The following is an 11,804-nucleotide window of genomic DNA, read 5'->3' on the forward strand; positions in this document are numbered from 1 at the left end:
AACCTCTTCTTTCTTTCTTCTTAGCGCACCTCCCGTGCCGCTTTGAATAGCCTGGGTTGTGGCCTTAAGTGCCGAATAGTTTAAGATCTTGTCCGACCTCAAACCTTCTTCTATCATGACCCCTATTTTGACCACCTCGTTGAAAGATTTTCCAACCGTTGTCACCAAGTGACCAAAGTAGGTTGGATCCAATGTCTGCAAAAAATAGTCCACCATCTCTCCCTCTCTCATGGGAGGATCGACTCTAGCTGCTTGTTCTCTCCAGCGGAACCCGAACTCGCGAAAACTTTCTCCGGGTTTCTTCCCAGTTCTCAATAACGTGAGACGGTCAGGGACTATCTCCAGATTGTACTGGAAATGACCTGCAAAAGCCTGCGCCAGGTCATCCCACGTGTACCACCTGCTGAAATCCTGCCTGGTATACCATTCCAGTGCAGATCCGCTCAGACTTTGGCCGAAATAAGCTATCAAAAGCTCATCCTTGCCTCCTGCCCCTCTTATTTTGCTACAGAATCCCCGCAAATGTGCCATGGGATCACCGTGCCCTTCATATAAATCAAACTTGGGCATCTTGAACCCAGCCGGGAGTTGGACATCTGGGAAAGGGCACAGATCTTTGTATGCCACGCTGACTTGATTGCCCAGCCCGTGTAAGTTCCTGAAGGATTGCTCCAGGCTCTTGAACTTTCTCAACACTTCATCCTGTTCAGGGGCCTTAACCGGCTTCTCAACCTCTGCCGGTACTTCCAAATGGGGATTGTAAGCCTGTGGTTCGGGTGCATGGAATGTAGGCTCAGGGGGATAGTATTGTGTATCATGAGCCTGAAACAATGGCTCACTGGTCGTTCGCTGCAAAGGGGCTGATGCAGGTCCCACAAAAATGGGAATATTGGGTGTTGGGAGAGGTTGATGGGGTGGTGGAGCTTGGGAATCATGAGGGCTTCTTTCTGGATGATAGAGGGGATTTGGGCGGCTTGTGGAAGGGCCAGAGTGAGGGTACTCCGGCATGTGTCCCAGTGTCTCAGGGCTCTTTTGTGTTTTGGCCAGGGCTAGCTGCATTGCATGCATCTCTAGTCCCATCCTTTCAATTTTTTCCATTGCTTCTTTTAGCAACTGGCTCATCGGCCTTTCTTCCTCATTACTATTCTCTGAAGTTGTCATGCTTGTTGCTACCGGTCCTTTGGATCTGGTTTGGTATGAATGTGTTGCCAGAATTCTTTAACAACTAACTGTCTGGTATCAGACAACAACAAACTTTGTTAGTGTTAGAGCTTAACAGATTTGATCATAACACATAGAGGATGCAATGCACCTAGGCAGTTAACCGTTTCTACATGCTTTGCTTCAAACCACATGCGTCATCCCGGTTTGTTCATTCGTCTCTTCTTAAAGTATTTTGCGAAACCCCGCGTTTTATTTTATTTACGTTTTCTTTTCTTTATTTATTAAAAGCGGTCGAATCTTATGGGGATTGCCTACGTATCACGTCCCCGCGTGAATCAGACCAGGCGTAGTTCTGCCTCAAAGTAAGGACACATAGAAATTCTTCCGGAGTCACTTAATTTCATTATCAAAATTTGCTATTACACATTGCTTCAAACAAAATAGCAACAGTACAGACTCCACGGTTCTTTGACCCTATTTGATTGAAGGAAAAGTGGAAAACAACATATGGGAAAACATCAAAGCTCAACTAAAACAAGACTCGACCAGAGGTTAATTTTCCAACTTAGGGACCCGCGAGGCGTCGTTCGGCCTTTTCGCGGTTCTAGGTGCGAGATCCCTTTCGAGCTGCTCCAACTCGTGCATGGTCTGTTTGACATAACCCATCACTGCTGGGAGAACGGTAACGCAGGTCATGTTTTCACACCGCCGACACCTTTTGATGATGGCATGGGCAATAGCCCTGATCTTGTCTCTGGTTTGTTTCCTCTCTATGAGTAGGTGTCTTATCTGATCACTGCACGTCTTGAATACCTGTGAGTCCTGTATATGCTGATCCCTTAGCTGTCGCACTTCTTCCTTCATTTGGGCCAACAAGTCGTAACAGTATCTACTCTCCGATTGGAAATCCCCGGCCTGCTTAACTGCTTTAAACTCAAGTGTAGCCATCTACCTCTTTATTTTGGCCACAGTCTTCTCGTGGTCACGTTTCAATTGGTTCAAACATCGGCGATGCTTATCTACTCTTGTTCCCCACCGTGCCTTGAACTCTGTCATGACCTTTTCGGATTCTTCTAACCTGTCTCGCCATTCCGTGATCTCTCTTTTCAAACCCTTTATCAACCGCTGGTCTGATCGACTTCTGGGATGCTCATCAAGAGACAATCTCAATTTTTGGACTTGGGCCTTAAGCTCTTCATTCTCTTGGATCAATCTATTCTTTTCGCTTCGATCTGCCGCGATTTGTACACTGTTATCGAATTTCAGACTGTCCATTTGTAGCTTCAAATCGCCAATCTCTGCCCGATAACCCTTCTCTTTTGCTAACCAGTTCCATTGTCCTTGGGATGATTCTACGAAATCTTTGAGATGCGGCCTCTTAGCCGGTCTTTCGTAGGACAAGCTACCTCTAAACCAAGCGTGATATCCCGGGGCGACTTCCCCTTTTGCCGTATCAATCACACAAGTGTCTGCTGTCAGATGTTGGCATTCACTCCAGATTTGGCGAACTTCTTCTTCAGGGAAACGACCGTTCGGACTAATTTCAATCACTTGGGTACTCAAATCTTCATCTTTCGGTACCACTTGGTACCTCCCAAGTTGCCTCAAAACCCGATACGGTGCATAGGGTTGGATACTTTTCAGTCCCATCAACAGAAAGTGAGGCCGGGTTGCCGGCATGTATATGATTTCCTCGATAGGTGACCATCCGAGTGTCCATTGGATTTGGCTGTCAGTGAGAGTTCGGAGAAATGAGGTCCATGATGTGACTCCCTCAGGTAAATTGAGCCCTTTGATTCTCGTGTAGAATTCTCCAATACAAGTTTTCTCTGGCGAACCATAACCCAAAAGTGAGGAGCGATGGCATAAATGATCGGTCATCCACATTTGCAACAGTAGGTTACATCCTTCGAAAAAGTCGCCCCTGGCTCGACAAGCGGTGAGAGCCCGGAAAATGTCAGCCATAATCATAGGCGCCAGAGTACTTTTATCTTGGGTAAGCAAAGTATTGACGACCCCGGTTATCCTTAGATCAATGTTTCCATCTTTCCTAGGGAACACTATAAGACCCAGAAAGGCTGTCATAAAAGCCACTAGCTTGTGTTCGTCCCACTTTTGTCGGTTGCCTCTACTGCATAGTTTGAAATCCGGCTTATTGAACCCGCCCACGTGGCCGTATCTAGCATATATGAGGTGGAGACTGCAGAATCCTTTGGCAAGATCTGGATGGTGGAACGTCCGAGGTATTTTTAGGAAATCCAGAAACCTGTGTACCGTGATAGCTCTAGGTGCAATCAAGTATTTGAACCTAAAAGGGGCTTCATCCATCCCGATGTACCCTGCTATTTCTTCCAACGTCGGGGTGAGCTCGAAGTCCGAAAAATGGAACACGTTGTGTGCGGAATCCCAACAAGTGACCAATGATCTGATGATATCACCCCGAGGCTGAACGTTTAGTAGGTCCGGGAGACCTTTCAGATATTTCCTTACTTTGTCTTGCCCTTCTTTGCCTAAGTCGTTCCACCATAACCGCAACTCAAACGGGATCTTGGTCATTACTGAAAAAGGTTCGTTTTGTACCGTGCTCATCCTGCACATTTATTAGGGTGATTATGCCAAGTGAAAAAAATAAAACTTTATTTAGACGTATACTTTTTATAAAACCTTATGAAAACCCCTCTTTTTTTTTTATATATATATATATAAAAAGTATATAAAAGCAGAACGACGACCCCCTTTTTTTCTCTTCTTTTCTATTTCCCCTTTGCATTTAATAAAACAAAACTAATAAGACATTTTCTTTTCATTTTCTCAAAATTTCGGTAGAGTTTTGACGGTATTTTGGCATTGGCCTTTTTTTTCAAAAATAAACAATTAACTCCTTAACCGCTATTCTTCCCCTTTTTTTTTCATAATTTTCCAAATATTCAAACACCGGTCAGCATGCGGGCATGAGACAAATAAATGCACGAAAAACAATAGGATGCATCAGAATGGTCTTTTCATATCAGGTCGCTAGTCCTAGACGGACCCAACCCCTGTGTTGAGTCCCCTAAGTCATATGCAACATGATGCAAATAAGCGTTCCTACTAGGGATCCGGCATGAAGTCACGTTATTCTATGTTCAAAACCTGGGTCAGTGTTCTAGACAGTGTACCCGAGCGGACAACTCGAGCCGAGGAGGGGCAACTTACCGGGAACCAAAAGGTCGTCCGGCTTCGTAACTTATCCGTCCTCTTTCTTATTTCGGGTATTGACACTAACAGAATAGGGAGTCTCGACCAGCGAGCTTCTCCCCGTAGGTAAGAAGAGAAGGGTTTCGGCACAGTTTATATACAGTCCAAATAATATCAAAGCGGTAACAGCAGCATTTAGCACATTAGGCTCAAACATGTAAAAATCAGATAATAAAAAAAGCCAAATAATAACAATTATTTTAAGCTCGAATTCTTAACCCTGAACCAGTGGTTCTGGGTCATGCCCCCAGCAGAGTCGCCAGAGCTGTCACACCTCCTTTTTCTGCACCCGCAGGGCGCAAGGGAGTTTTTTCCAATTAAAGGACAATCGAAACGGGATTTGTTTATTTATTTCAGAGTCTCCACTTGGGAGATTTAGGGTGTCCCAAGTCACCAATTTTAATCCCGAATCGAGGAAAATAATGACTCTATATTACAGTCTGCGTACCAGAAATCCGGATAAGGAATTCTGTTAACCCTGGAGAAGGTGTTAGGCATTCCCGAGTTCTGTGGTTCTAGCACGGTCGCTCAACTGTCATATTCGGCTTGATTATCTGATTTTATACAAGTGTGAACTTATGTGCAAAATTTAACTTTTAACCGCTTTTATCATTTTACTGTTTTTATCAGGAATTGCAACGTTGTGAAAATGTATCTCGAACCGCGTTACTATCAATGTACCCGTGGTCGTCGACACACTTTGACTCCGTTGAGATTTGGATTTGGGTCACATCAATGCGCACCCGAGTTTAAGGAAATTAAATTATTAAAGACGCGCCTAAAGCGACTAGCGTATTTATTTTGGGTAAGACCGTGGAATTTTACTAAACGGTCCATCCCGAAGTCCAAATAATTTTAAAAGCAAATATTGACTGAGGGCCCCGCAATTTGTATGTTTTATTTGGCGAGGCTCATCTCGTTCTTTATTTTTTATGAATTTGCAACGTCATGGACATGCATCTCGAACCACGTCACAGTCAATGTACCCGCGATTAGAAACACATTTCGACTTCGTTGAGAATTGGATTTGGGTCGCATAAATGCGCACCCTAGTTTAAGAAGGTAAGATTTATTAAGGCGCGTCCTAAAGAGTCTATCGTATTGTTATTTTAGGAGGGTTGTGAGATTTGCTAAACAACCCGTCCTGGAACCTAAATGCTTTGATAATATACATTTAAACAAGGGCCCCGCATTTGCGCGTTTTGTTTATTTTCATCGAGGCTCATCTCGTTCTTATTTTAAAAGGATATCCTATAGCAACTACGTTTCTTATCGCGTTTGTCCTTATCAATTGAAAACAGTAGATAGTCCTAATTAATTACATGCTTGCAAGTTGTTTGGTAACAACATTCAGAAATGCCTACAATCAGAAACGAAGCTGTCCGAACAAGTAATCACGGGCCCAAATCCAGCCCAGCGTGATTGGCCAGACCTGGGCCACTGCTTGTTCGAAGCAGGCCGACTTGGCCTGTTTTGGCCTGAACTCGACCCTTGTGAGGTTGAGGCCCTGAATTTGTGTTCCTGATCTTAAGACATGGTTTTAAGAGTTATATATAGCAATTTATTGGAAAGGAAAGAACTTATTTAGTGTACGAATTTTATGCTTGGCATACATTACATGCTTATACTACACTATTGCACTAAATCTGAGATACAACTTGTTGCCTTAGGCATACTCTTATCACCATCCTATATACACAATCTAACATTCAACTAACATTCGTTGATAGTTATCAGACCTGAAGGCTATCTCCAGCATCCAAAACAGGCATAAAATTTCCTACATCACATGATATTTAAAAGGGCAAACTATGTATATAAACAAAATTCTTCAGGTCTTTCATTTACATTCATGCTCAAATTTCCAGCTACATCTGACAGTGTATTGGGTGTGTACCTGGTATAGGAAGGAAAGGAAGAAAGAGAGTGATCAGTTGAGTAGTATGCAACGAATACAGCAGCAGTAGACACACAGCAACAACACAGCAACAAAATTAACCAACAAAGATGAAGCTCCCGAGTAGTCGAGCAACAAACAACAAATCCCAGAAACAGAGTAGGAACCAGCAGAGATAGCAGAGTATTCAATGTAAACACCCCAGCAATTCAACAACCACAAGCAGCTCAAACAGGCAACCAACAGTAATTGGCCAAGACAGCTAAACCAACATAAACTCTTATGTAATTTTCAGACAGTGTTTGGTTACAATATTCTGAGACTTTATGTTTCTTCTTTTTCTTTTCTGAAGACTCAGAAAATGTCCAGCCCTGTTTAAGTTATCAAATGGCCTATTTATAGGCCAAATGAACCAGTACAGCTGAGCTGCCTGCCCTGCCAATTGGCAGAATGCCCATACCCTTTAAAGCTCATGCCTAAGCATCTTTTGGTGTCAGCCCCCTTTATTCCCCACGCCTGGTTTTGTTTAATCAGGAGTTATGGGCATCATTTTATTATTCAATTTAAGCCCCATACCCTTGTGTCTTGTTCCCCATTGGTATTAGTTTAATCCTAAATTAGTACCCTACTTGTCAGCCCATTTATACTAATCTTTTCTGTCTTTTTCAACACCCTAGAATGCCCTTGTTAACCCTGGTTATCACTGTCTTGACCCTTTGCAGCATCAGGGCATTTTTGAACTGATGAAAGTTCAAATTCAAGACTGCCTAGACTGAACCTTTCAGTCATTTTTCAATGCAAACAAACTATTTCAAACAATGCTGGGGCCTTCAATCAGTGGCAAAGCTCATGCGACATTATTAGCTCGTTTGATTCATTAGTTATAGAAACTAATCAACGATATTTATCGAGTCGACTATATTAATTATAGCAGGTAATAATCAGTCGCTCACATAAACAATTTGTTCAGGGACCTAAGGGGTATCAGACAACTTTTGTTAAATTACTGGGCCTATATGAATTAGTTCATTTGACGACTAATCTAACTGACGATCATGTTTATCACAGAGTGTATTCAGAACAAACAGAAGACAATCAACCAAATAAAAGGCCTTTAATAGAGATGGGAGAAACCCGAAATAAAAATAACAACATAACAAACAACACAACAGAACAGGCTGACAACTTAACTAAAACGAAAGAAAGAAAAACTTACCAAAAAGGTTTGAAATAAAAAACGACCCAAATTCTGATTCAACTTCGAACCCTTGAGGCCGAACAAACTTTAATCAGGGTGTTCTCACATGAGAACACCTTGATTAAGGTCTATTAGACCTCAAACCCTTGTCAAAACTGGCCGGGTTCCCCAGGTGCATGTGTTTCAAGTTCTGGATTTCCAGATCTGGATTTTTAGGAGTTGTGGGTAGATTCGGACCAAACCAAGCTTGGTTTGGTCACAAGGAAGGTCAGGAGAGTGTCTGGTATGAAGATGGGGTGGTTTGGCATAGGTCCAGGTTCAACTCAAATCTTCAAATGAAGATTCGAGTCGAAGGAAAGTGATTCGAGTCTAGGGAGTAACAGATCCATGTTCAGGAGAGTGAGGGGGGCTTAGGGTGTTCAGGAGGTGGCCACCGGCGTCCATGCCGCCGGCTTTAATAGCGAGGGAGACGGGGGCGGCTAGGGTTTCTAATGGGAGGTCCGGCTTTGAGCTTGGGGACGAAGGGGTGGGGTGTTAGTATAGGGGGCGTGGGTGTAAGAGAAGGTTTATATATGGTCTACGGGATTGGATCTGAGCCGTTAGATCAGATGATCTCAACGGCTTGGATCTGATGCTGAGAAATGAGACGGGGTCGTTTGGTAGTTAAACGGGGTCGTTTGGTTTAAGTGAGGGGTCGGGTCAGGCTGGTTATTTGGGTCGGGTTTGAACATGGGTCGCTGAAAGAGGTCCTGAACCGTTAGATCGGCTGGGACGGACGACTCAGATTGATTTGCCTGAAACGACGTCGTTTCAGGAGGTGCCTGGGCAGGCCTGGTTTGGACCGGGTCAGATCGTTGGTTTGGGCCTATTTTTGGTTTATTTCCTTGGGCCCAAATTGATTTCAACTTTCTTTTGTTTTCCAATTTAAAGAAAGAAAGAAAAAAAATAACTAATAAAACACATGAAATTAAAACAAATAACAATATGGCATTTCAACATAATTATCATACCAAGTAAGTTAAATCACAACCTAAAACGGACGATGCACATATATTTATATTTTTTTTTTTTTGAATTTTCTTTTAACGCCACATATATTTTTTGTATTTTTTGTTTGATAATGACTAGATGCAAAATGGACAGACTCACAAACGACTAACAACACATGTCACGGAAAGATCGAAAAATTGTACAGCGAAGCCTTTTGCCACTATTTTTATTTTCTTTTTAGAGCGATTGTCCGTGAAGCAAAAATCACGTGCTTACAGTTGGGATGGGACCTCACCTTAGCGAGGATTGTGTCACATCTGCGACTATGGGGGTGTCCGCTTTTGCAAGTCATTCGTCGCTTTTGCGAATGGTCGCTTGGGGAAGGGACTTTCCATTTGTGAAGTATTTTGTCGCAAATTCAAAATTTTCTGGGTTGGTCAGGGTTCCCATTTGCTAGCCTTTGTTCGCTTTTGCGGAGGTCGCATTTTCAAACCCCTTATCGCAAATGTAACATTTGCAGCTGGTTATATGTTGTGTATTTCGGGACTTAGTCTCATTTTATCTCATTTTGATCCCTAGACTCGGTGGAAGGTGACTTTTGGAGGGGATTTTCGCACATACCTATTGGGTAAGTGATTTTGACTCAATTTTGATATTATAACTTGATTTCTTATGGATTTTAATATCAAAATCATGAAATTTGAAAGAGCTTTTTGGGGATTTTGACTATGTTTTGAAAATTAAAATTTTGAGATTTGAGAGTCCAGTTGGACTCGATTTTGAAAACTAAAAATATACTTGGACTCGCAGGTTTATGGGTAGTAGAGATCTATTCCTCGACTCGGATTTTTACTGGGCGAACCCGGGGTTGACTTTTGTTGACTTTTGAGAATTGGGTAAAGATTACAATTTTATTAATTGAAATTGCTTCCTTTTGCATTGTTTGGTGTTATCGAGTCGTTTTAGGTTAGATTTGAGCTAGGCAGAGGTGATTTCTAAGGGAAAGGCTATTTTGAGTATTGATTTGACTTGTTTGAGGTAGGTGTCTTTCCTAGCTTTGGTTGAGAAAAATTTTCCTACTAATTGATATTGTTTGCTACATGTGGGGATGATGTATATATGAGGTGACAAGTGTATATACATGTGCCACGAGTATTCACGCTCTGGGTGGATTCTAGCTTACTCTAAGTCTTGATTGGTTGTATGTTTTACCTGATTCCATTTATTATTTAATTATTCAATTAAATTAGTACAATAAATCATGCTAGAGGAAATGTTGAGGCTATCGATACCTTTATGTTGAATATAATGAGCAAATTTTGAGACTTATGCTATTTTTGTCTAGAGGATAGATACACGTAGGTTTAAACACACATCCGAACTTGTTCTTATAATGTGCCTTGGTTGAGACGTGCACACTCTATGATACGTATGTGCTCCTTCATACGACTACTTGAACTTGATTGCTATACTTGATTTTACCATAGTCATACTTTTTCAGTACTTTTAGGTTACCCGTCGTTTTGCGCTTTATTGATGAGTCATGAGGATGTGCCTTTTAATGATAAATTGTTATCTTGGATTATTGTGATAATTGTGGCATATATGGACATGTTGTGCGAATTGAGTTTAGATGCGTATGTAGTGACATAAGGGATGCATTTAATTTTTGATGTGCATGCTGCGAGATAATGGTAGCTAGATGCACTTGAAGCTATATAAGGGAGGCAATTCATTGTGATGTGCATGCGGCAAGATAAGGGTGGCTTATGTGCATGCAACGACATATGGGAGGCATTTCATTATGATGTGCATGGGGCGATATAAGGGTAGTAATGTGGGAATTTTATGTGATAGCCTGGGGGAGATTTCCCTTGATTATGTTTGTATGGTGGTATAAAAAGGGGCATTCTTATTTTTGTTTATGACTTCTTTTGCATATCATGCATTTTTACATTATTTGATGCGTTGTTTCTAACATGTTAATCCATGCCTCTATTATTACTTGATGATTTTGTTGCCAATATGGATCTACCTAGTGGAGTTGATATCCCATACTTTGTTGAGTTATTGGTAGCATAATTGATTAACGAGGAGAAGAAGTTGTCATCACGCATTAATATATTTGACTCTTGAAAAGTTCTTGCGACACCCCACACTTCTATAATATCGTATATTGTGTAAATGACTTGCTAAGCATGATTTAAATGAGTTTAAAGTTATAAATAATTTATGATGTTTGGATATAGAATATAAAGTTTGAAATATCAGATTTAAGTTGTAGAAAAACCGACTAAGAATTTGCCTTGTAACGAAGTTTTTTGAGAAATTAATTCTGTGTATTACATGAGGTCTTTTGGGAACATATTATATACCAAATTAAAGGTGTTGTAATGTATTTTTCAATGCTCTTGACAGTTCGTTCATACGACATATGGATAAAGAGATATGAGCGTCGGAAGAAGGACCGGTGAAGCACACATGTGGTTGACCTTTCAACTTTGTTTTCTATTTCCTCATTTTCCAGCAAATTCACGCACAACAAAGCTTCCATAGCTCTCAAAGAAGTTCCTTAGGGTTTTGAAGCAAGTCCATCATTTGAAACTCAAAATTAAAAAGTGAACACATCAACACGATCCATACGACATAGGTAAGTCTTTGCCGTCCTCCGTTCTCCTTGTAACTCAAGTTTTAGAAAGAGCTTCATGGCTGCACAATCTTATCACCTATGTATTTAGCTATACAAGCATAAGAAGGGGTGTGGATCAAAGAAAACAAGGGTTGGAAGCAAGAACAAGAGGTATGTAGGGTTTTTGTTTCGTTTTCGGTATGATTTAGTTTAGCTATGTTCTAGACTTTCTTCTTAATATTTTGAGAGTTTTCAAGGAAAATTACAACATGTATTCTATGCTTGTATATTATTCAGTTCCTTATGTGAAGTATGGAAGAAACTAGTTTAGGTTGGAACTTCAAAACACAACAAAAACAAAAAGGGTGAATCGCTCATTTGGCATATGCCATCCGGACTTTCGTTTGTTCCATTTCTTTGATTTTTTTGTGTAACTAACCCCACATATGATCCTAATAGCTTCATTTAAGATTTCAGGAATATCAGTCAAGGCATCAGCTTTTCCATAAAAATCACTTAGATAGAGATTTATCAAGGCAAATTGTAATTTCAAGCTCTAGACATCAAATAGAGATATCAAATACCAAATAGCATGAGAAAAATACAACTCTATGCCTGCTTGTCAAATATACATATGCCAAATCACCAATTTCACAGTTAAATAATCAAGTATAAAAAAATCTCAGCAC

Source organism: Nicotiana tabacum, chromosome 16, assembly GCF_000715075.1.
Source record: "Nicotiana tabacum cultivar K326 chromosome 16, ASM71507v2, whole genome shotgun sequence".
Classification (NCBI taxonomy): Eukaryota; Viridiplantae; Streptophyta; class Magnoliopsida; order Solanales; family Solanaceae; genus Nicotiana; species Nicotiana tabacum.